The sequence below is a fragment of the Cetorhinus maximus genome, unplaced genomic scaffold (assembly GCF_964194155.1).
Source record: "Cetorhinus maximus unplaced genomic scaffold, sCetMax3.hap1.1 HAP1_SCAFFOLD_623, whole genome shotgun sequence".
Taxonomy (NCBI): domain Eukaryota; kingdom Metazoa; phylum Chordata; class Chondrichthyes; order Lamniformes; family Cetorhinidae; genus Cetorhinus; species Cetorhinus maximus.
The window spans coordinates 161,599-183,008 of NW_027596565.1; the positions used below are offsets into that span (position 1 = coordinate 161,599).

Consider the following 21,410-nt stretch of genomic DNA (forward strand, 5'->3'; position numbering starts at 1 on the left):
GAACCCTGGCTGATATCCCCTCTCCCTTTCACTAACCAAGGGATCACTGGACAGTGATCAGGAGCTGGATCCCTGGGTGATTTCCCCTCTCTTTCTCTCTCTAACATTTGGATCACTGGAAAGTTATCAGGAGCAGGAACACTGTCTGATATCCCCACTTTCACTCTCTCTAACCCGGGGATCACTGGACAGTGATCAAAAGCAGGAAATCGGGCTGATTTCCCCTCTCACTCTCTCTAACCCAGGGATCTCTGGACAGTGATCAGGAGCAGTAACCCTGGCTGGTTTCCCCTCTCTCTCTCTCTAACCCAGAAATCACTGGACAGTGATTAGGAGCAGGAACCCTGACTGATTTCCCCTCTTTCTCTCTCTCTAACCCAGAGAGCACTGGACAGTTATCATGAGCAGGAACCCTGGCTGATTTCCTCTCTTTCGCTCTCTCTAACCCAGGGATCACTGGACAGTGATCAGGAGCAGGAACCCTGGCTCATTTCCCCCCTCTCTGTCCAACCTAGAGATCACTGGACAGTGAACAGGAGCAGGAACTGTGGGTGATTTCCCTTTCTCTCTCTAACCCAGGGATCACTGGACAGTGATCAGGAACATGACCCCTAGCTGATTTCCCCTCTCTCTCTCAAACCCAGGGATCACTGGAGAGTGACAAGCAGCAGGAACCCTGGCTGATTTCCATTCTCTCTCTATCTCTCTAACCCAGGGATCGCTGAATACTGTTCAGGAGCAGGAACCCTGGCTGATTTCCTCTCAACCTGTAACCCACTGATCTATGTACAGTGATCAGGAGCAGGAACCCTGGCTGCTTTCCCCTCTCCCACTCTCTCTAACCCAGGAATCACTGGACAGTGATAAGGAGCAGGAAACCGGGCCAATTTCCCCTCTCTCTCTAACACAGGTATCACTGGACAGTGATCAGGAGCAGGAACACTGGCTGATTTCCCCTCTCGCTTTCTCTAACCAAGAGGTCACTGGACAGTGTTCAGCAGCAGGAAATCGGGCTGATTTCCCCTCTCTCTCTCTCTCTCTCCAACCCAGGGATCACTGGACAGTGATCAAGAGCCGGAACCCTGGCTGGTTTCCCCTCTCTCTGTCTAACCCAGAGATCACTGAACAGTGATTAGGAGCAGGAACCCTGGCTGATTTCCCCTCTTTCTCTCTCTCTAACCCAGGGATTACTGGACAATGATCAGGAGCAGGAACCTTGGCTGATTTCCCCTTTCTCTCTCTAACGCAGAGAGCACTGGACAGTGATCAGGAGCAGGAACCCTGACTGATTTCCTCTCTTTCTCTCTCTCTAACACAGGATTCACTGGACAATGATCAGGATCAGGAGCCCTGCTGATTTCCCCTGTTTCGAACCCGGGGATCCCTGGACAGTGATCAGGATGAGGAATCATGGCTGATTTCCCCTATTCTCTCTCTCTAACCCAGGGATCACTGCACACTGTTCAGGAGCAGGAACTCTGGCTGATTTCCCATCTCTCTCCCTAACCTATGGATCACTGGACAGTGATCAGGAGCAGGAAGCCTGGCTGATTTCCCCTCTCTCTCTCTCTAACCCATGGAATAACTGGACAGTGATCAGGAGCAGGAAACCTGGCTAATTTGCCCTCTCTCTCAAAAACAGGTATCACTGGATAGCGATCAGGAGCAGGAACCCTGGCTGATTTCCCCTCTCTCTTTCTCTAAACAAGGGATCACTGGACAGTGATCAGGAGCAGGAAACCTGGCTGATTTCCCCTCTCTCTCTCTCTAACCTTGGGATCACTGGACAGTGATCAGGAGCTGGATCCCTGGCTGATTTCCCCTCTCTCTCTCTCTCTAACATTTGGATCACTGGAAAGTTATCAGGAGCAGGAACCCTGTCTGATTTCCCCTCTCTCTCTCTCTAACCCAGAGATCACTGGACAGTGATCAGGAGCAGGAACACTGGCAGATTTCCCCTCTCTCTCTCTCTCTAACCCAGGGATCACTGGACAGTCATCAGGAGCAGGAACCCTGGCTGATTTCCTCTCTCTCTCTCTCTCTCTCCAACCCAGGGATCTATGAAAAGTGATCAGGAGCAGGAACCCTGGCTGATTTCCCCTCTCTCTCTCTCTCTCTCTCTCTCTAACCTATGCATCACTGGACAGTGATCAGGAGCAGGAACCCTGGCTGATTTCCCCTCTCTCTCTAACACAGGTATCACTGGACAGTGATCAGGAGCAGGAACCCTGGCTGATAACCCCTCTCCCTTTCACTAACCAAGGGATCACTGGACTGTGATCAGGAGCTGGATCCCTGGCTGATTTCCCCTCTCTCTCTCTCTCTCTAACCTTTGGATCACTGGAAAGTTATCAGGAGCAGGAACCCTGTCTGATTTCCCCACTTTCCCTCTCCCTAACCCGGGGATCACTGGACAGTGATCAAGAGCAGGAAATCGGGCTGATTTCCCCTCTCACTCTCTCTAACCCAGGGATCACTGGACAGCGATCAGGAGCAGGAACCCCGTCTGATTTCCCCTCTCTCACTCTCTCTAACCAAGGGATCACTGGACAGTGATCAGGAGCAGGAAACCTGTCAGATTTCTCCTCTCTCCCTCTCTCTCTAACCCAGGGATCACTAGACAGTGATCAGGGCCTGGAACCCTGGCTGATTTCCTCTCTACCTCTAACTCGGGGATCACTGGACAGTGATCAGGTGCAGGAGGCCGGGCTGATTTCCTCTCTCTCTCTAACCCAGGGTTCACTGGACAGTGATCAGGAGCTGGAACCCTGGCTGATTTCCCCTCTCGCTCTCTCTCTCTCTCTCTAATCCAGGGATCACTGGGCAATGATCCCTGAATGAAACCTGGCTGATTTTGCCTTTCTCTTTCTAATGCAGGGATTACTGGACAGTGATCAGGAGCAGGAACCCTCGCTGATTTCCACTCTCTCACTCAATAACCCAGGGATAACTGAACAGTGACCAGGAGTAGTAATACAGCCTGATTTCCCCTCTCTCTCTCTCTAACCCAGTGATCACTGGACAGTGATCAGGAGCAGGAACCCTGGCTGATTTCAGCTCTCTCTCTCTCTCTAACCTATGGATCACTGGACAGTGATGAGGAGCTGGAACCCTGGCTGATTTCCCCTCTCTCTCTAACCCAGTGATCACTGGACAGTGATCAGGAGCAGGAACCCTGGCTGATTTCCCCCCTCTCCCTCTCTCTAACTCGGGGATCACTGGACAGTGATCAGGAGCAGGAACCCTGGCTGATTTCCCCCCTCTCCCTCTCTCTAACCCAGGAATCAGTTGACAGTGATCAGGAACAGGAATCCTGGCTAATTTCCCCTCTCTCCCTAACACAGGTATCACTGGACAGTGATCAGGAGCAGGAACTCCGGCTGATTTCCCCTCTCCGATTCTCTAACCCAGGGATCTATGAACCGTGATCAGGAGCAGGAGCCCTGGCTGATTTCCCCTCTCTCTCTCTCTCTCTCTCTCTAACCTATGGATCACTGGACAGTGAACAGGAGCAGGAACCCTGGCTGATTTCCCATCTCCCACTCTCTCTAACCCAGGAATCACTGGACAGTGATCAGGAGCAGGAACCCTGGCGAATTTCCCCTCTCTCTCTCTCTCTCTCTCTAACACCAGTATCACTAGACAGTGATCAGGAGCAGGAACACTGGCTGATTTCCCCTCTTTCTTGTTCTAACTAAGAGATCACTGGACAGTGATCAGCAGTAGGAAATCGGGCTGATATCACCTCTCTCTCTCACTCTAACCCAGGGATCACTGGACAGTGATCAGGAGCCGGAACCCCGGTTGGTTTCCCTTCTCTCTCCTAAGCCAGAGATCACTGGACAGTGATTAGGAGCAGGAGCCCTGGCTGATTTCCACTCTTTATCTCTCTCTAACCCAGGGATTACTGGACAATGATCAGAAGCATGAACCCTGGCTGATTTCCCCTCTCTCTCTCTAACCCAGAGAGCACCGGACAATGATCAGGATCAGGAACCCTGGCTGATTTACCACGTTTCTAACCCAGGGATCCCTGGACAGTGATCAGGAGCAGGTACCGTGGCTGATTTCCCCTTTTTCTCTCTCTCTAACCCATGGATCACTGGACAGTGATCAGGAGCAGGAACCCTGGCTGATTTCCCCTCTTTCTCTCTCTCTAACCCAGGGATCACTGGTCAGTATTCACTGCAGGAACCCAGGCTGATTTCCCCTCTTTTTCTCTCTCTAACCCAGGTATTACTGGACAGTGATCAGGAGCAGGAACCCTGGCTGATTTCCCCTCTCCCACTCTCTCTAATCCAGGAATCACTGGACAGTGACCAGGAGCAGCAACTCTGGCTGATTTCCTCTCTCTCTCTCTCTCCAACCCAGGGATCTATGAACCGTGATCAGGAGCAGGAACCCTGGCTGATTTCCCCTCTCTCTCTCTCGCCCTCTCTAATCTATGGATCACTGCACAGTGATCAGCAGCAGGAACCCTGGCTGATTTCCCCTCTCTCTCTCTCTCTCTCTCTAACCCAAGAATCACTGGACATGGATCAGGAGCAGTAATCCTGGCTAATTTCCCCTCTCTCTCTAAAACAGCTATCACTGGACAGTGATCAGGAGCAGGAACGCTGGCTGATTTCCCCTCTCTCTTTCTCTAACCAAGGGATCACTGGACAGTGATCAGGAGCAGGAACCCTGGCTGATTTCCACTCTCACTCTATCTCCAACTCAGAGATCTATGAACCGTGATCAGGAGCAGGAACACTGGCTGATTTCCAATCTCTCGCTCTCTCTCTAACCGAGGAATCATTGGACAGTGATCAAGAGCAGAAACCCTGGCTGATTTCCCCTCTCTCTCTATCTCTAACCCAGGAATCAGTGGACAGTGATCAGGAGCAGGAACCCTGTCTCATTTCCCCTCTCTCCCTCTCTCTAACCCAGGGATCACTGGACAATGATCAGGACCTGGAACCCTGGCTGATTTCCTCTCTCCCTCTAACCCGGGGATCACTAGACAGTGATCAGGAGCAGGAAACCGGGCTGATGTCCTCTCTCTCTCTAACCCAGGGTTCAATGGACAGTGATCAGGAGCGGGAACTCTGGCTGATTTCCCCTCTCTGCGTCTAACCCAGGGATCACTGGACAGTGATCAGGAGCAGGAACTCTGGCTGATTTCCCCTCTTTCTCTCTCTCTAACCAAGGGATCACTGGACAGTGATCAGGAGCAGGAAACCTGTCAGATTTCACCCCTCTCCCTCTCTCTAACCCAGGGATCACTGTACAGTGATCAGGACCAGGAACCCTGGCTGATTTCCTCTCTCCCTCTAACTCGGGGATCACTGGACAGTGATCAGGAGCAGGAAACAGGGCTGATTTCCTCTCCCTCCCTAACCCAGGGTTCACTGGACAGTGATCAGGACCTGGTACCTTGGCTGATTTCCTCTCTCACTCCAACCCGGGGAACACTGGATAGTGATTAGGAGCAGGAAGCAGGGCTGATTTCCTCTCTCTCTAATCCAGGGATCACTGAGCAATGATCCCTGAATGAAACCTGGCTGATTTCGCCTCTCTCTTTCTAATCCAGGGATTACTGGACAGTGATCAGGAGCAGGAACCCTCGCTGATTTCCACTCTCTCACTCTATAACCCAGGGATCATTGGACAGTGATCAGGAGTAGTAATCCAGCCTGATTTCCCCCCTCTCTCTCTCTCTCTAACCAAGGGATCGCTGGAGAGTGATCAGGAGCAGGAAACCTGGCTGATTTCCCCTCTCTCCCTAACCCAGGGATCACTGGGCAGTGATGAGGAGCAGTAACCTGACTGATTTCCGCTCTCTCTCTCTCTCTAACCTAGGGATCACTGGACAGTGATGAGGATCAGGAACCATGGCTATTTACCCTGTATCTAACCCATGAATCCCTGGACAGTGATCAGGAGCAGGAACCCTGGCTGATTTCCCCTCATTCTCTCTCTCCAACCCATGGATCACTGCACAGTGATCAGGAGTAGTAACCCACCCTGATTTCCCCTCTCTCTCTAAGCCAGGGATCACTGGACAGTGATCAGGAGCAGCAACCCTGCCTGATTTCCACTCTCTCTCTAACCTATGGATAACTAGACATTGATCAGGAGCAGGAACCAGGGCTAATTTTCCCTCTCTCTCTCTCTCTCTCTCTCTCTCTCTCTAACCCAGGGATCACTGGACAGTGATCAGGAGCAGGAACACTGGCTGATATCCGCTCTCATTCTCAAATCAAGGGATCAATGGACAGTGATCAGAAGCAGGAAATCGTGCTGATTTCCCCTCTCTCTCTCTCTCTCTCTTACCCAGGGATCACTGGAAAGTGATCAGGAGCAGTAACGCAGGCTGGTTTCCCCTCTCTCTCTCTAACCCAGAGATCACTGGACAGTGATTAGGAGCAGGTACCCTGGCTGATTTCGCCTCACTCTCTCCAACCCAGAGAGCACTGGGCAGTGATCAAGAGCAGGAACCTTGGCTGATTTCCTCTCTGTCTCTCTCCCTAACCCAGGATTCAATGGACAATGATCAGGATCAGGAACCCTGGCTGATTTCCCCTGTTTCTAACCCATGGATCCCTGGACAGTGATCAGGAGCAGGAACCCTGGCTGATTTCCCCTCTTTCTCTCTCTCTAACACAGGGATCACTGCACAGTGATCAGGAGCAGGAACCTTGGCTGATTTCCTCTCTCTCACTCTCTCCAACCCAGGGATCTATGAACCGTGATCAACAACAGGAACCCTGGCTGATTTCCCCTCTCTCACTCTCTCTAACCCAGGAATCTCTGGACAGTCATCAGGAGCAGGAACCCTAGCTGATTTCCCCTCTCTCTTTCTCTAACCAAGGGATCACTGGACAGTGATCAGGAGCAGGAAACCTGTCAGATTTCCCCCCTCTCCCTCTCTCTAACCCAGGAATCACTGGACAGTGATCAGGAGCAGGAACCCTGGTTGATTTCCCCTCTCTCTCCCTCTAACCCAGGGATCACTGGACAGTGATCAGGAGCCAGAATCCTGGCTGATTTCCCCTCTCTCTTTCTCTCGCTAACCCCGGGATCACTGGACAGTGATAAGTATCAGGAACCCTGGCTGATTTCCCCTGTTTCTAACCCATGAATCGCTGGACAGTGATCAGTGCAGGAATCCTGGCTGATTTCCCCCCTCTCTCTCTCTCTAACCCAGGGATCACTGCACAGTGATCAGGAGAAGGAACCCAGGCTGATTTCCCCTCTCTCTCTCTAACCCAGGGATTACTGGACAGTGATCAGGAGCAGGAACCCTGGCTGATTTCCTCTCTCTCTCTCTCTCCAACCCAGGGATCTATGAACCGTGATCAGGAGCAGGAACCCTGGCTGATTTCCCCTCTCTCTCTCTCGCTCTCTCTAATCTATGGATCACTGGACAGTGATCAGGAGCAGGAACCCTGGCTGATTTTCCCCTCTCTCTCTCTCTCTCTCTCTAACCCAGGAATCACTGGACAGGGATCAGGAGCAGTAACCCTGGCTAATATCCCCTGTCTCTCTAAAACAGCTATCACTGGACAGTGATCAGGAGCAGGAACGCTGGTTGATTTCCCCTCTCTCTTTATCTAACCAAGGGATCACTGGACAGTGATCAGGAGCAGGAACCCTGGCTGATTTCCACTCTCTCTCTCTCCAACCCAGGTATCTATGAACCGTGATCAGGAGCAGGAACCCTGGCTGATTTCCGATCTCTCGCTCTCTCTCTAACCGAGGAATCATTGGACAGTGATCAGGAGCAGGAACCCTGGCTGATTTCCACTCTCTCTCTCTCTCTAACACAGGTATCACTGGACAGTGATCAGGAGCAGGAATCCTGGCTGATTTCCATTCTCTCTCTCTCGAACCTTGGGATTACTGGACAATGCTCAGGACATGGAACCCTGGCTGATTTCCTTTCTCCCTCTAACCCGGGGATCACTAGACAGTGATCAGGAGCAGGAAACCGGGCTGATTTCCTCTCTCTCTCTAAACCAGGGTTCACTGAACAGTGATCAGGAGCAGGAACTCTGGCTGATTTCCTCTCTCTCTCTCTCACCCAGGGATCAATGGACATTGATCAGCAGCAGAAACCCAGGCTGCTTTCCCCTCTCTCTCTCTAACCCAGGGATCACAGGACAGTGGTCAGGAGCAGGAACACTGACTGATTTCCCCTCTCTCTCTCTAACCCAGGGATCACTGGAGAGTGATCAGGAGCAGGAACCCAGGCTGATTTCCCCTCTCTCTCTCTCTAACCCAGGATTCACCGGACAATGATCAGGATCAGGAACCCTGGCTGATTTCTCCTGTTTCTAACCCAGGGATCCCTGGACAGTGATCAGGAGCAAGAACCCTGGCTGATTTCCTTTCTCTCTCTCTCTCCAAACAAACGAATCTATGAACCGTGATCAGGAGCAGGAACCCTGGCTGATTTCCCCTCTCTCTCTCTCTCTAATCTATTGATCACAGGACAGTGTTCAGGAGCAGGAACGCTGGCTGATTTCCCGTCTCCCTCTCTATCTACCAATGGATTACTGGACAGTGATCAGGAGCAGGAACTCCGGCTGATTTCCCCTCTCCGTTTCTCTAACCCAGGGATCTATGAACCGTGATCAGGAGCAGGAGCCCTGGCTGATTTCCCCTCTCTCTCTCTCTCTCTCTAACCTATGGATCACTGGACAGTGAACAGGAGCAGGAACCCTGGCTGATTTCCCATCTCCCACTCTCTCTAACCCAGGAATCACTGGACAGTGATCAGGAGCAGGAACCCTGGCGAATTTCCCCTCTTTCTTGCTCTAACTAAGAGATCACTGGACAGTGATCAGCAGTAGGAAATCGGGCTGATATCACCTCTCTCTCTCACTCTAACCCAGGGATCACTGGACAGTGATCAGGAGCCGGAACCCTGGTTGGTTTCCCTTCTCTCTCCTAAGCCAGAGATCACTGGACAGTGATTAGGAGCAGGAGCCCTGGCTGATTTCCACTCTTTATCTCTCTCTAACCCAGGGATTACTGGACAATGATCAGAAGCATGAACCCTGCTGATTTCCCCTCTCTCTCTCAAACCCAGAGAGCACCGGACAATGACCAGGATCAGGAACCCTGGCTGATTTCCCCCGTTTCTAACCCAGGGATCCCTGGACAGTGATCAGGAGCAGGTACCGTGGCTGATTTCCCCTTTTTCTCTCTCTCTAACCCATGGATCACTGGACAGTGATCAGGAGCAGGAACCCTGGCTGATTTCCCCTCTTTCTCTCTCTCTAACCCAGGGGTCACTGGTCAGTATTCACTGCAGGAACCCAGGCTGATTTCCCCTCTTTTTCTCTCTCTAACCCAGGTATTACTGGACAGTGATCAGGAGCAGGAACCCTGGCTGATTTCTCCTCTCCCACTCTCTCTAATCCAGGAATCACTGGACAGTGACCAGGAGCAGCAACTCTGGCTGATTTCCTCTCTCTGTCTCTCTCCAACCCAGGGACCTATGAACCGTGATCAGGAGCAGGAACCCTGGCTGATTTCCCCTCTCTCTCTCTCTCTCTCTCTCTAACCCAGGAATCACTGGACATGGATCAGGAGCAGTAACCCTGGCTAATTTCCCCTCTCATCTAAAACAGCTATCACTGGACGGTGATCAGGAGCAGGAACGCTGGCTGATTTCCCCTCTCTCTTTCTCTAACCAAGGGATCACTGGACAGTGATCAGGAGCAGGAACCCCGGCTGATTTCCACTCTCACTCTCTCTCCAACCCAGAGATCTATGAACCGTGATCAGGAGCAGGAACACTGGCTGATTTCCAATCTCTCGCTCTCTCTCTAACCGAGGAATCATTGGACAGTGATCAGGAGCAGGAACCCTGGCTGATTTCCCCTCTCTCTCTATCTCTAACCCAGGAATCAGTGGACAGTGATCAGGAGCAGGAACCCTGTCTCATTTCTCCCCTCTCCCTCTCTCAAACCCAGGGATCACTGGACAATGATCAGGACCTGGAACCCTGGCTGATTTCCTCTCTCCCTCTAACCCGGGGATCACAAGACAGTGATCAGGAGCAGGAAACCGGGCTGATTTCCTCTCTCTCTCTAAACCAGGGTTCACTGGACAGTGATCAGGAGCTGGAACTCTGGCTGATTTCCACTCTCTGCGTCTAACCCAGGGATCACTGGACAGTAATCAGGAGCAGGAACTCTGGCTGATTTCCCCTCTCTCTCTCTCACCCAGGGATCAATGGACATTGATCAGCAGCAGGAACCCAGGCTGCTTTCCCCTCTCTCACTCTAACGCAGGGATCACAGAACAGTGGTCAGGAGCAGGAACACTGACTGATTTCCCCTCTCTCTCTCTAACCCAGGGATCACTGGAGAGTGATCAGGCGCAGGAAGCCTGGCTGATTTCCATTCTCTCTCTCTCTCTAACCCAAGAATCACTGGACAGTGATCAGGAGCAGGAACCCTGGCGAACTACCCCTCTCTCTCTAACAGAGGTATCACTGGACAGTGATCAGGAGCAGGAACCCTGGCTGATTTCCCCTCTCTCCTTCTCTAACCAAGAGATCACTGGACAGTGAGCAGGAGCAGGAACCCAGGCTGATTTCCTCTCTTTCTCTTTCTCTAAGCCAGGATTCACTTGACAATGATCAGGATCAGGAACCCTGGCTGATTTCTCCTGTTTCTAACCCAGGGATCCCTGCACAGTGATCAGGAGCAAGAACCCTGGCTGATTTCCTCTCTCTCTCTCCAAACCAAGGAATCTATGAACCGTGATCAGGAGCAGGAACCCTGGCTGATTTCCCCTCTCCCACTCTCTCTAACCCAGGAATCACTGGACATTGATCAGGAGCAGGAACCCTGGCTAATTTCCCCTCTCTCTCTAAAACAGGTATCACTGGACAGTGATCAGGAGCAGGAACCCTGGCTGATTTCCACTCTCTCTCTCTCTCCAACCCAGGGATCTATGAACCGTGATCAGGAGCAGGAACCCTGGCTGATTTCCCCTCTCTCTCCCTCTCTAACCAATGGATTACTGGACAGTGATCAGGAGCAGGAACCCTGGCTGATTTCCCCTCACTCTCTATCTCGAACCCAGGAATCAGTGGACAGTGATCAGGTACAGGAACCTTGGAGAATTTCCCCTCTCTCTCTAACACAGGTATCACTGGACAGTGATCAGGAGCAGGAATCCTGGCTGATTTCCAATCTCTCTCTCTCGAACCTTGGGATTACTGGACAATGATCAGGACATGGAACCCTGGCTGATTTCCTCTCTCCCTCTAACCCGGGGATCACTAGACAGTGATCAGGAGCAGGAAACCGGGCTGATTTCCTCTCTCTCTCTAAACCAGGGTTCACTGGACAGTGATCAGGAGCTGGAACTCTGGCTGATTTCCACTCTCTGCGTCTAACCCAGGGATCACTGGACAGTGATCAGGAGCAGGAACTCTGGCTGATTTCCCCTCTCTCTCTCTCACCCAGGGATCAATGGACATTGATCAGCAGCAGGAACCCAGGCTGTTTCCCCTCTCTCTCTCTAACCCAGGGATCACAGGACAGTGGTCAGGAGCAGGAACACTGACTGATTTCCCCTCTCTCTCTCTAACCCAGGGATCACTGGAGAGTGATCAGGCGCAGGAACTCTGGCTGATTTCCCCTCTCTCTCTCTCTCTCACCCAGGGATAACTGGGCAGTGATCAGGAGCAGGAAGCCTGGCTGATTTCCATTCTCTCTCTCTCTCTAACCCAGGAATCACTGGACAGTGATCAAGAGCAGGAACCCTGGCGAACTTCCCCTCTCTCTCTAACAGAGGTATCACTGGACAGTGATCAGGAGCAGGAACACTGGCTGATTTCCCCTCTCTCTTTTTCTAACCAAGCGATCACTGGACAGTGATCATGAGCAGGAACCCAGGCTGATTTCCTCTCTTTCTCTTTCTCTAAGCCAGGATTCACTTGACAATGATCAGGATCAGGAACCCTGGCTGATTTCTCCGGTTTCTAACCCAGGGATCCCTGGACAGTGATCAGGAGCAAGAACCCTGGCTGATTTCCTCTCTCTCTCTCTCTCTCCAAACCAAGGAATCTATGAACCGTGATCGGGAGCAGGAACCCTGGCTGATTTCCCGTCTCTCACTCTCTCTAACCCAGGAATCACTGGACATTGATCAGGAGCAGGAACCCTGGCTAATTTCCCCTCTCTCTCTAAAACAGGTATCACTGGACAGTGATCAGGAGCAGGAACCCTGGCTGATTTCCCCTCTCTCGTTCTCTAACCAAGGGATCACTAGACAGTGATCAGCAGCAGGAACCCTGGGTGATTTCCACTCTCTCTCTCTCCAACCCAGGGATCTATGAACAGTGATCAGGAGCAGGAACCCTGGCTGATTTCCCCTCTCACTCCCTCTCTAACTAATGGATTACTGGACAGTGATCAGGAGAAGGAACCCTGGCTGATTTCTCCTCTCTCTCTCTAACCCAGAGAGCACTGGACAGTGATCAGGAGCAGCAACCCAGGCTGATTTCCTCTCTTTCTCTTTCTCTAACCCAGGATTCACTTGACAATGATCAGGATCAGGAACCCTGGCTGATTTCTCCTGTTTCTAACCCAGGGATCCATGGACAGTGATCAGGAGCAAGAACCCTGGCTGATTTCCTCTCTCAAACTCTCTCCAAACCAAGGAATCTATGAACCGTGATCAGGAGCAGGAACCCTGGCTGATTTCCCCTCTCTCTCTAACCTATGGATCACAGGACAGTGTTCAGGAGCAGGAACCCTGGCTGATTTCCCCTCTCCCTCTCTATCTAACCAATGGATTACTGGACAGTGATCAGGAGCAGGAACCCTGGCTGATTTCCCCTCTCTCTCTCCCTCTCGAACCCAGGGATCTATGAACAGTGATCAGGAGCAGGTACCCTGGCTGATTTCCCCTCTCTCTCTCTCTCTCTCTCTAACCCAGGAATCAGTGGACCGTGATCAGGAACAGGAATCCTGGCTAATTTCCCCTCTCTCCCTAACACAGGTATCACTGGACAATGATCAGGAGCAGGAACTCCGGCTAATTTCCCCACTCCGTTTCACTAACCCAGGGATCTATGAACCGTGATCAGGAGCAGGAGCCCTGGCTGATTTCCCCTCTCTCTCTCTCTCTCTCTCAAACCTATGGATCACTGGACAGTGATCAGGAGCAGGAACCCTGGATGATTACCCCTCTCTCTCTCTCTCTAACCTATGGATCACTAGACAGTGAACAGGAGCAGGAACCCTGGCTGATTTCCCATCTCCCGGTCTCTCTAACCCAGGAATCACTGGACAGTGATCAGGAACAGGAACCCTGGCGAATATCCCCTCTCTCTCTCTCTCTCTAACACCGGTATCACTGGACAGTGATCCGGAGCAGGAACACCGGCTGATTTCCTCTCTTTCTTGCTCTAACCAAGAGATCACTGGACAGTGATCAGCAGTAGGAAATCGGGCTGAAATTACCTCTCTCTCTCACTCTAACCAAGGGATCACTGGACAGTGATCAGGAGCAGGAACCCTGGTTGGTTTCCCTTCTCTCTCCTTAGCCAGAGATCACTGGACAGTGATTAGGAGCAGGAACCCTGGCTGATTTCCACTCTTTATCTCTCTCTAACGCAGGGATTACTGGACAATGATCAGAAGCAGGAACCCTGGCTGATTTCCCCTCTCTCTCTAACCCAGAGAGCACCGGACAACGATCAGGATCAGGAACCCTGGCTGATTTCCCCCGTTTCTAACCCAGGGATCCCTGGACAGTGATCAGGAGCAGGAACCGTGGCTGATTTCCCCTCTTTCTCCCACTCTAACCCATGGATCACTGGACAGTGATCAGGAGCAGGAACCCTGGCTGATTTCCCCTCTTTCTCTCTCTCTAACCCAGGGATCACTGGTCAGTGATTAGTGCAGGAACCCAGGCTGATTTCCCCTCTTTTTCTCTCACTAACCCAGGTATTACTGGACAGTGATCAGGAGCAAGAACCCTGGCTGATTTCCCCTCTCCCACTCTCTCTAACCAAGGAATCACTGGACAGTGACCTAGAGCAGCAACTCTGGCTGATTTCCTCTATTTCTCTCTCTCTAACCCAGGATTCACTGGACAATGATCAGGATCAGGAACCCTGGCTGATTTACCCTCTTTCTAATCCAGGGATCCCTGGAAAGTGACCAGGAGCAGGAACCCTGGCTGATTTCCCCTCTTTACCTCTCTCTAACCCAGGGATCACTGCACAGTGATCAGTGCAGGAACCCTGGCTAATTTCCCCTCTTTCTAATCCACGGATCACTGCACAGTGATCAGTGCAGGAATCCTGGCTGATTTCCCCTCTCTCTCTCTCTAACCCAGGGCTCACTGGACAGTGATCAGGAGCAGGAACCCTGGCTGATTTCCTCTCTCTCTCTCTCTAACCCAGGGATCACTGGACAGTGATCAGTGCAGGAACCCTGCTGATTTGCCCTCTTTTTCTCTCTCTAATCCAGGTATTACTGGACAATGATCAGAAGCAGGAACCCTGGCTGATTTCCCCTCTCTCTCTCTAACCCAGAGAGCACTGGACAGTGACCAGGAGCAGCAACTCTGGCTGATTTCCTCTCTTTCTCTCTCTCTAACCCAGGATTCACTAGACAATTATCAGGATCAGGAAAACTGGCTGATTTCCCCTCTTTCTAATCCAGGGATCCCTGGAAAGTGATAAGGAGCAGGAACCCTGGCTGATTTCCCCTCTTTACCTCTCTCTAACCCAGGGATCACTGCACAGTGATCAGTGCAGCAACCCTGGCTAATTTCCCCTCTCTCTCTCTAACCCAGGGATCACTGGACAGTGATCAGGAGAAGGAACCCTGGCTGATTTCCCCTCTCTCTCTCTCTCTCTAACCCAGGGATCACTGCACAGTGATCAGGAGCAGGAACCCTGGCTGATTTCCTCTCTCTCTCTCTCTCCAATCCAGACATCTATGAACCGTGATCAGGAGCAGGAAACCGGGCTGATTTCCCCTCTCTCTCTCTCTCTCTCTAATCTATGGATCACTGGACAGTGATCAGCAGCATGAACCCTGGCTGATTTCACCTCTCCCTCTCTCTCTCTAACCCAGGAATCACTGGACATTGATCAGGAGCAGGAACCCTGGCTAATTTCCCCTCTCTCTCTAAAACAGGTATCACTGGACAGTGATCAGGAGCAGTACGCTGGCTGATATCCCCTCTCTCTTTCTCTAACCAAGGGATCACTGGACAGTGATCAGGAGCAGGAACCCTGGCTGATTTCAACTCTCTCTCTCTCTCTCTAACCCAGAAATCACTGGACAGTGATCAGGAGCAGGATCCCTGGCTAATTTCCTCTCTCTCTCTCTCTCTCTCTCTCCCTCCAACCCAGGGATCTATGAAAAGTGATCTGGAGCAGGAACCCTGGCTGATTTCTCCTCTCTCTCTCTCTCTAACCTATGGATTACTGGACAGTGATCAGGAGCAGGAACCCTGGCTGATTTCCCCTCTCTCTCTATCTCTAACCCAGGAATCAGTGGACAGTGATCAGGAGCAGAAACCCTGTCTCATTTCCCCCTCTCCCTCTCTCTAACCCAGGGATCACTGGACAATGATCAGGACCTGGAACCATGGCTGATTTCCTCTCTCCCTCTAACCCGGGGATCACTAGACAGTGATCAGGAGCTGGAACTCTGGCTGATTTCCACTCTCTGCCTCTAACCCAGGGATCACTGGACAGTGATCAGGAGCAGGAACTCTGGCTGATTTCCCCTTTCTCTCTCTCACCCAGGGATCAATGGACAGTGATCAGCAGCAGGAACCCAGGCTGCTTTCCCCTCTCTCTCTCTAACCCAGGGATCACAGGACAGTGGTCAGGTTCAGGAACACTAACTGATTTCCCCTCTCTCTATCTCTCTCTCTGACCCAAGGATCACAGGGCAGTGATCAGGAGCAGGAACCCTGGCTGATTTCCATTCTCTCTCTCTCTCTAACCCAGGAATCACTGGACAGTGAGCAGCAGCAGGAACCCTGGCTGATTTCCTCTCTCTCTCTCCAACCCAGGGGTCTATGAACAGTGATCAGGAGAAGGAACCCTGGCTGATTTCCCCTCTCTCTCTCTCTAACCTATGGATTACTGGACAGTGATCAGGAGCAGGAAGCCTGGCTGATTTCCCCTCTCTCTCTCTCTAATCTTGGGATTACTGGACAGTGATCAGGAGCAGGAACCCGGTCTGATTTCCCCCCTCTCCCTGTCTCGAACCCAGGGATCACTGGACAATGATCAGGACCGGAACCCTGGCTGATTTCCTCTCTCGCTCTAACCCGGGGATCACTAGACAGTGATCAGGAGCAGGAACTCTGGCTGATTTACCCAATCTCTCTCTCTCTGACCGAGGGATCACTGAGCAGTGATCAGGAGCAGGAACCCTGGCTGATTTCCCCACTCTCTCTCTCTAACACAGGAATCACTGGACAGTGATCAGGAGCAGAAACCCTGGCTAATTTTCCCTCTCTCTAACCCAGGGATCACTGGACAGTGAACAGGAGCAGGAACACTGGCGGATTTCCATTCTCTCTCTCTCTCTCTCTCTAACCCAGGGATCACTGAATACTGTTCAGGAGCAGGAACCCTGGCTGATTTCCTCTCTTTCTCTCTGTAACCCAGTGATCTATGAACAGTGATCAGGAGCAGGAACCCTGGCTGATTTCCCCTCTCTCCCTCTCTCTCACCTAGGGATCACTGGACAGTTATCAGGGGCAGGAACCCTAGCTGATTTCCCCACTCCCACTCTCCTTAACCCAGGAATCACTGGACAGTGATCAGGAGCAGGAACACTGGCTGATATCCCCTCTCTCTTTCTCTAAACAAGGGATCACTGGATAGTGATCAGCGGCAGGAATTCGGGCTGATTTCCACTCTCTCTCTCTCTCTCTCTCTAACCCAGGGATCACTGGACAGTGATCAGGAGCAGGAACCCTGGCTGGTTTCCCCTCTCTCTCTCTCTCTCTAACCCAGGAATCACTGAACATTGATCAGGAGCAGGAACTCTGGCTGATTTCCTCTCTCTCTCTCTCCAACCCAGGGATCTATGAACCGTGATCAGGAGCAGGAACCCTGGATGATTTCCCCGCTCTCCCTCTCTAACCATGGGACCACTGGACAGTGATAAGGAGCAGGAACCCTGTCAGATTTCACCCCCTCTCCCTCTCTCTAACCCAGGGATCACTGGACAGTGATCAGGAGCAGGAACCCAGGCTGATTTCTTCTCCTCCTCTAAATCGGGGATCACTGGACAGTGGTCAGGAGCAGGATCCCTGACTGATTTCCCCTCTCTCTCTCTCTCTCTCTCTAACCCAGGGATCACTGGACAGTGATCAGGAGCAGGAACCCTGGCTGATTTCCTCTCTCTCTCTCTCTCCAAACCAGGGATCTATGAACCGTGATCAGGAGCAGGACCCTGGCTGATTTCCCCGCTCTCCCTCTCTAACCTTGGGATCACTGGACAGTGATCAGGAGCAGGAACCCTGTCAGATTTCACCCCCTCTCCCACTCTCTAACCCAGGGATAACTGGACAGTGATCAGGAGCAGGAACCCTGGCTGATTTCCTCTCTCTCTCTCTCTCTAACACAGGTATCACTGTACAGTGATCAGGAGCAGGAACACTGGCTGATTTCCCCTCTTTCATTCTCTAACCAAGAGATCACTGGACAGTGATCAGCAGTAGGAAATCGGGCTGATTTCACCTCTATCTCTCTCTCTAACCCAGGAATCACTCGACAGTGATGAGGAGCAGGAACCCTGGCTGGTATCCCCTATCTCTCACTAAGCCAGAGATCACTGGACAGTGATCAGGAGCAGTAACCCTGGCTGATTTCCCCTCTTTCTCTCTCTCTAACCCAGGGATTGCAGAACAATGATCAGAAGCAGGAACCCTGGCTGATTTCCCCTCTCTCTCTCTAACCGAGAGAGCACTGGTCAGTGATCAGGAGCAGGAACCCTGGCTGATTTCCTCTCTTTCTCTCTCTCTAACCCAGGATTCACTGGACAATGATCAGGATCAGGAACCCTGGCTGATTTCCCCCGTTTCAAACCTAGGGATCCCTGGACTGTGATCAGGAGCAGGAACCCTGGCTGATTTCCCCTCCTTCTCTCTCTCTAACCCAGGGATTGCTGAACAATGATCAGAAGCAGGAACCCTGGCTGATTTCCCCTCTCTCTCTCTAACCGAGAGAGCACTGGTCAGTGATCAGGAGCAGGAACCCTGGCTGATTTCCTCTCTTTCTCTCTCTCTAACCCAGGATTCACTGGACAATGATCAGGATCAGGAAACCTGGCTGATTTACCCCGTTTCAAACCTAGGGATCCCTGGACTGTGATCAGGAGCCGGAACCCTGGCTGATTTCCCCTCTTTCTCGCTCTCTAACCCAGGGATCACTGGATAGTGATCAGGAGCAGAAACACTGGCTGATTTCCCCTCTTTCTCTCTCTCTAACCCAGGGATCACTGGACAATGATCAGTGCAGGAACCCTGGCTGATGTCCCCTCTTTTTCTCTCTCTAACCCAGGGATTACTGGACAATGATCAGCAGCAGGAACCCTGGCTGATTTCACCTCTCTCTCTCTAACCCAGAGAGCAGTGGACAGTGGCCAGGAGCAGCAACCCTGGCTGATTTCCTCTCTTTCTCTCTCTCTAACCCAGGATTCACTGGACAATGATCAGGATCAGGAACCCTGGCTGATTTCCCCTGTTTCTAACCCAGGGATCCCTGGACAGTGACCAGGTGCAGGAACCTTGGCTGATTTCAACTCTTTCTCTCTCTCTAACCCAGGGAGCACTGCACAGTGATCAGTGCAGGAACCCTGGCTGATTTCCCCTCTCTCTCTCTCTCTAACGCAGGGATCACTGCTGGACAGTGATCAGGAGAAGGAACCCTGGCTGATTTCCACTCGCTCTCTCTCTCTAACACAGGGGGATCACTGGACTGTGAGCAGGAGCAGGAACCCTGGCAGATTTCCTCTCTTTCTCTCTCTCTCCAACCCAGGGATCTATGAACCGTGATCAGGAGCAGGAACCCTGGCTGATTTCCCCTCTCTCTCTCTCTCTCTAATCGATGGATCACTGGACAGTGATCAGCAACAGGAACCCTGGCTGATTTCCCCTCTCTCTCTCTCTCTAACCCAGGAATCACTGGACATTGATCAGGAGCAGGAACCCTGGCAAATTTCCCCTCTCTCTCTAAAACACGTATCACTGGACAGTCATCAGGACCTGGAACCCTGGCTGATTTCCTCTCTCCCTCTAACTCGGGGATCACTGGACAGTGATCAGGAGCAGGAAACCTGGCTGATTTCCTCTCTCTCTCTAACCCAGGGTTCACTGGACAATGATCAGTAGCTGGAACTCTGGCTGATTTCCTCTCTCTCTGTCTAACCCAGGGATCACTGGACAGTGATCAGGAGCAGGAACTCAGGCTGATTTCCCCTTTCTCTCTCTAACCCAGGGATCACTGGACAGTGATCAGCAGCTAGAACTCTGGCTGATTTCCGCTCTCTCTCTAGCCCAGGGTTCACTGGACAATGATCAGGAGCCGGAACACTGGCTGATTTCCTCTCTCTCTGTCTAACCCAGGGATCACTGGACAGGGATCAGGACCAGGAACCCAGGCTGCTTTCTACTCTCTCTCTCTCTCTAACCAAGGGATCACTGGACAGTGGTCAGGAGCAGGAACACTGGCTGATTTCCCCTCTCTCTCTCTCTCTCTAACCCAGGAATCACTGGACATTGATCAGGAACAGGAACCCTGGATAATTTCCCCTCTCTCTCTAAAACAGGTATCACTGGACAGTGATCAGGAGCAGGAACTCTGGCTGATTTCATCTCTCTCTCTCTCTCTCCAACCCAGGGATCTATGAACCGTGATCAGGACCAGGAACCCTGGCTGATTTCCCCGCTCTCCCTTTCTAACCTTGGGATCACTGGACAGTGATCAGGAGCAGGAACCCTGTCAGATTTCACCCCCTCTCCCTCTCTCTAACCCAGAGATCACAGGACAGTGATCAGGAGCAGGAACCCTGGCTGATTTCCTCTCTCCCTCTAACTCGGGGATCACTGGACAGTGATCTGGAGCAGGATCCCTGGCTGATTTCCCCCCTCTCTCTCTCTAACCCAGGGATCACTGGACAGTGATCAGGAGCAGGAACCCTGGCTGATTTCCTCTCTACCTCTAACTCGGGGATCACTGGACAGTGATCAGGAGCAGGATCCCTGGCTGATTTCCCCTCTCTCTCTCTCTCTAACCCAGGGATCACTGGACAGTGATCAGGAGCAGGAACCCTGGCTGATTTCCTCTCTTTCTCTCTCTCTAACCCAGGATTCACTGGACAATGATCAGGATCAGGAAACCTGGCTGATTTACCCCGTTTCTAACCTAGGGATCCCTGGACTGTGACCAGGAGCCGGAACCCTGGCTGATTTCCCCTCTTTCTCGCTCTCTAACCCAGGGATCACTGGATAGTGATCAGGAGCAGAAACACTGGCTGATTTCCCCTCTTTCTCTCTCTCTAACCCAGGGATCACTGGACAATGATCAGTGCAGGAACCCTGGCTGATGTCCCCTCTTTTTCTCTCTCTAACCCAGGGATTACTGGACAATGATCAGCAGCAGGAACCCTGGCTGATTTCACCTCTCTCTCTCTAACCCAGAGAGCACTGGACAGTGACCAGGAGCAGCAACCCTGGCTGATTTCCTCTCTTTCTCTCTCTCTAACCCAGGATTCACTGGACAATGATCAGGATAAGGAACCCTGGCTTATTTCCCCTGTTTCTAACCCAGGGATCCCTGGACAGTGACCAGGTGCAGGAACCATAGCTGATTTCCCCTCTTTCTCTCTCTCTAACCCAGGGATCACTGCACAGTGATCAGTGCAGGAACCCTGGCTGATTTCCCCTCTCTCTCTCTAACGCAGGGATCACTGCTGGACAGTGATCAGGAGAAGGAACCCTGGCTGATTTCCACTCTCTCTCTCTCTCTAACCCAGGGGGATCACTGGACCGTGATCAGGAGCAGGAACCCTGGCTGATTTCCCCTCTCTCTCTCTCTCTCTAACCCAGGAATCACTGAACATTGATCAGGAGCAGGAACTCTGGCTGATTTCCTCTCTCTCTCTCTCTCTCTCTCTCTCTCCAACCCAGGGATCTATGAACCGTGATCAGGAGCAGGAACCCTGGCTGATTTCCCCGCTCTCCCTCTCAAACTTTGGGATCACTGGACAGTGATCAGGGGCAGGAACCCTGTCAGATTTCACCCCCTCTCCCTCTCTCTAACCCAGGGATCACTGGACAGTGATCAGGAGCAGTAACCCTGGCCGATTTCCTCTCTCCCTCTAACTCGGGGATCACTGGACAGTGATCAGGAG

General features: G+C 51.9%; 1 long non-coding RNA gene across 1 annotated transcript in view; it reads right to left on the reverse strand.

The window, feature by feature from the left end:
- Positions 1 to 18,957, reverse strand: part of LOC144674307 (uncharacterized) — a 79,921-nt gene extending 60,964 nt beyond the window's left edge. Inside the window, exon 1 of the long non-coding RNA XR_013574503.1 lies at positions 18,926 to 18,957. This is a non-coding gene — a long non-coding RNA (uncharacterized LOC144674307). The remainder of the gene's footprint in view (positions 1 to 18,925) is intronic.
- Positions 18,958 to 21,410: the final 2,453 nt, after the last annotated feature.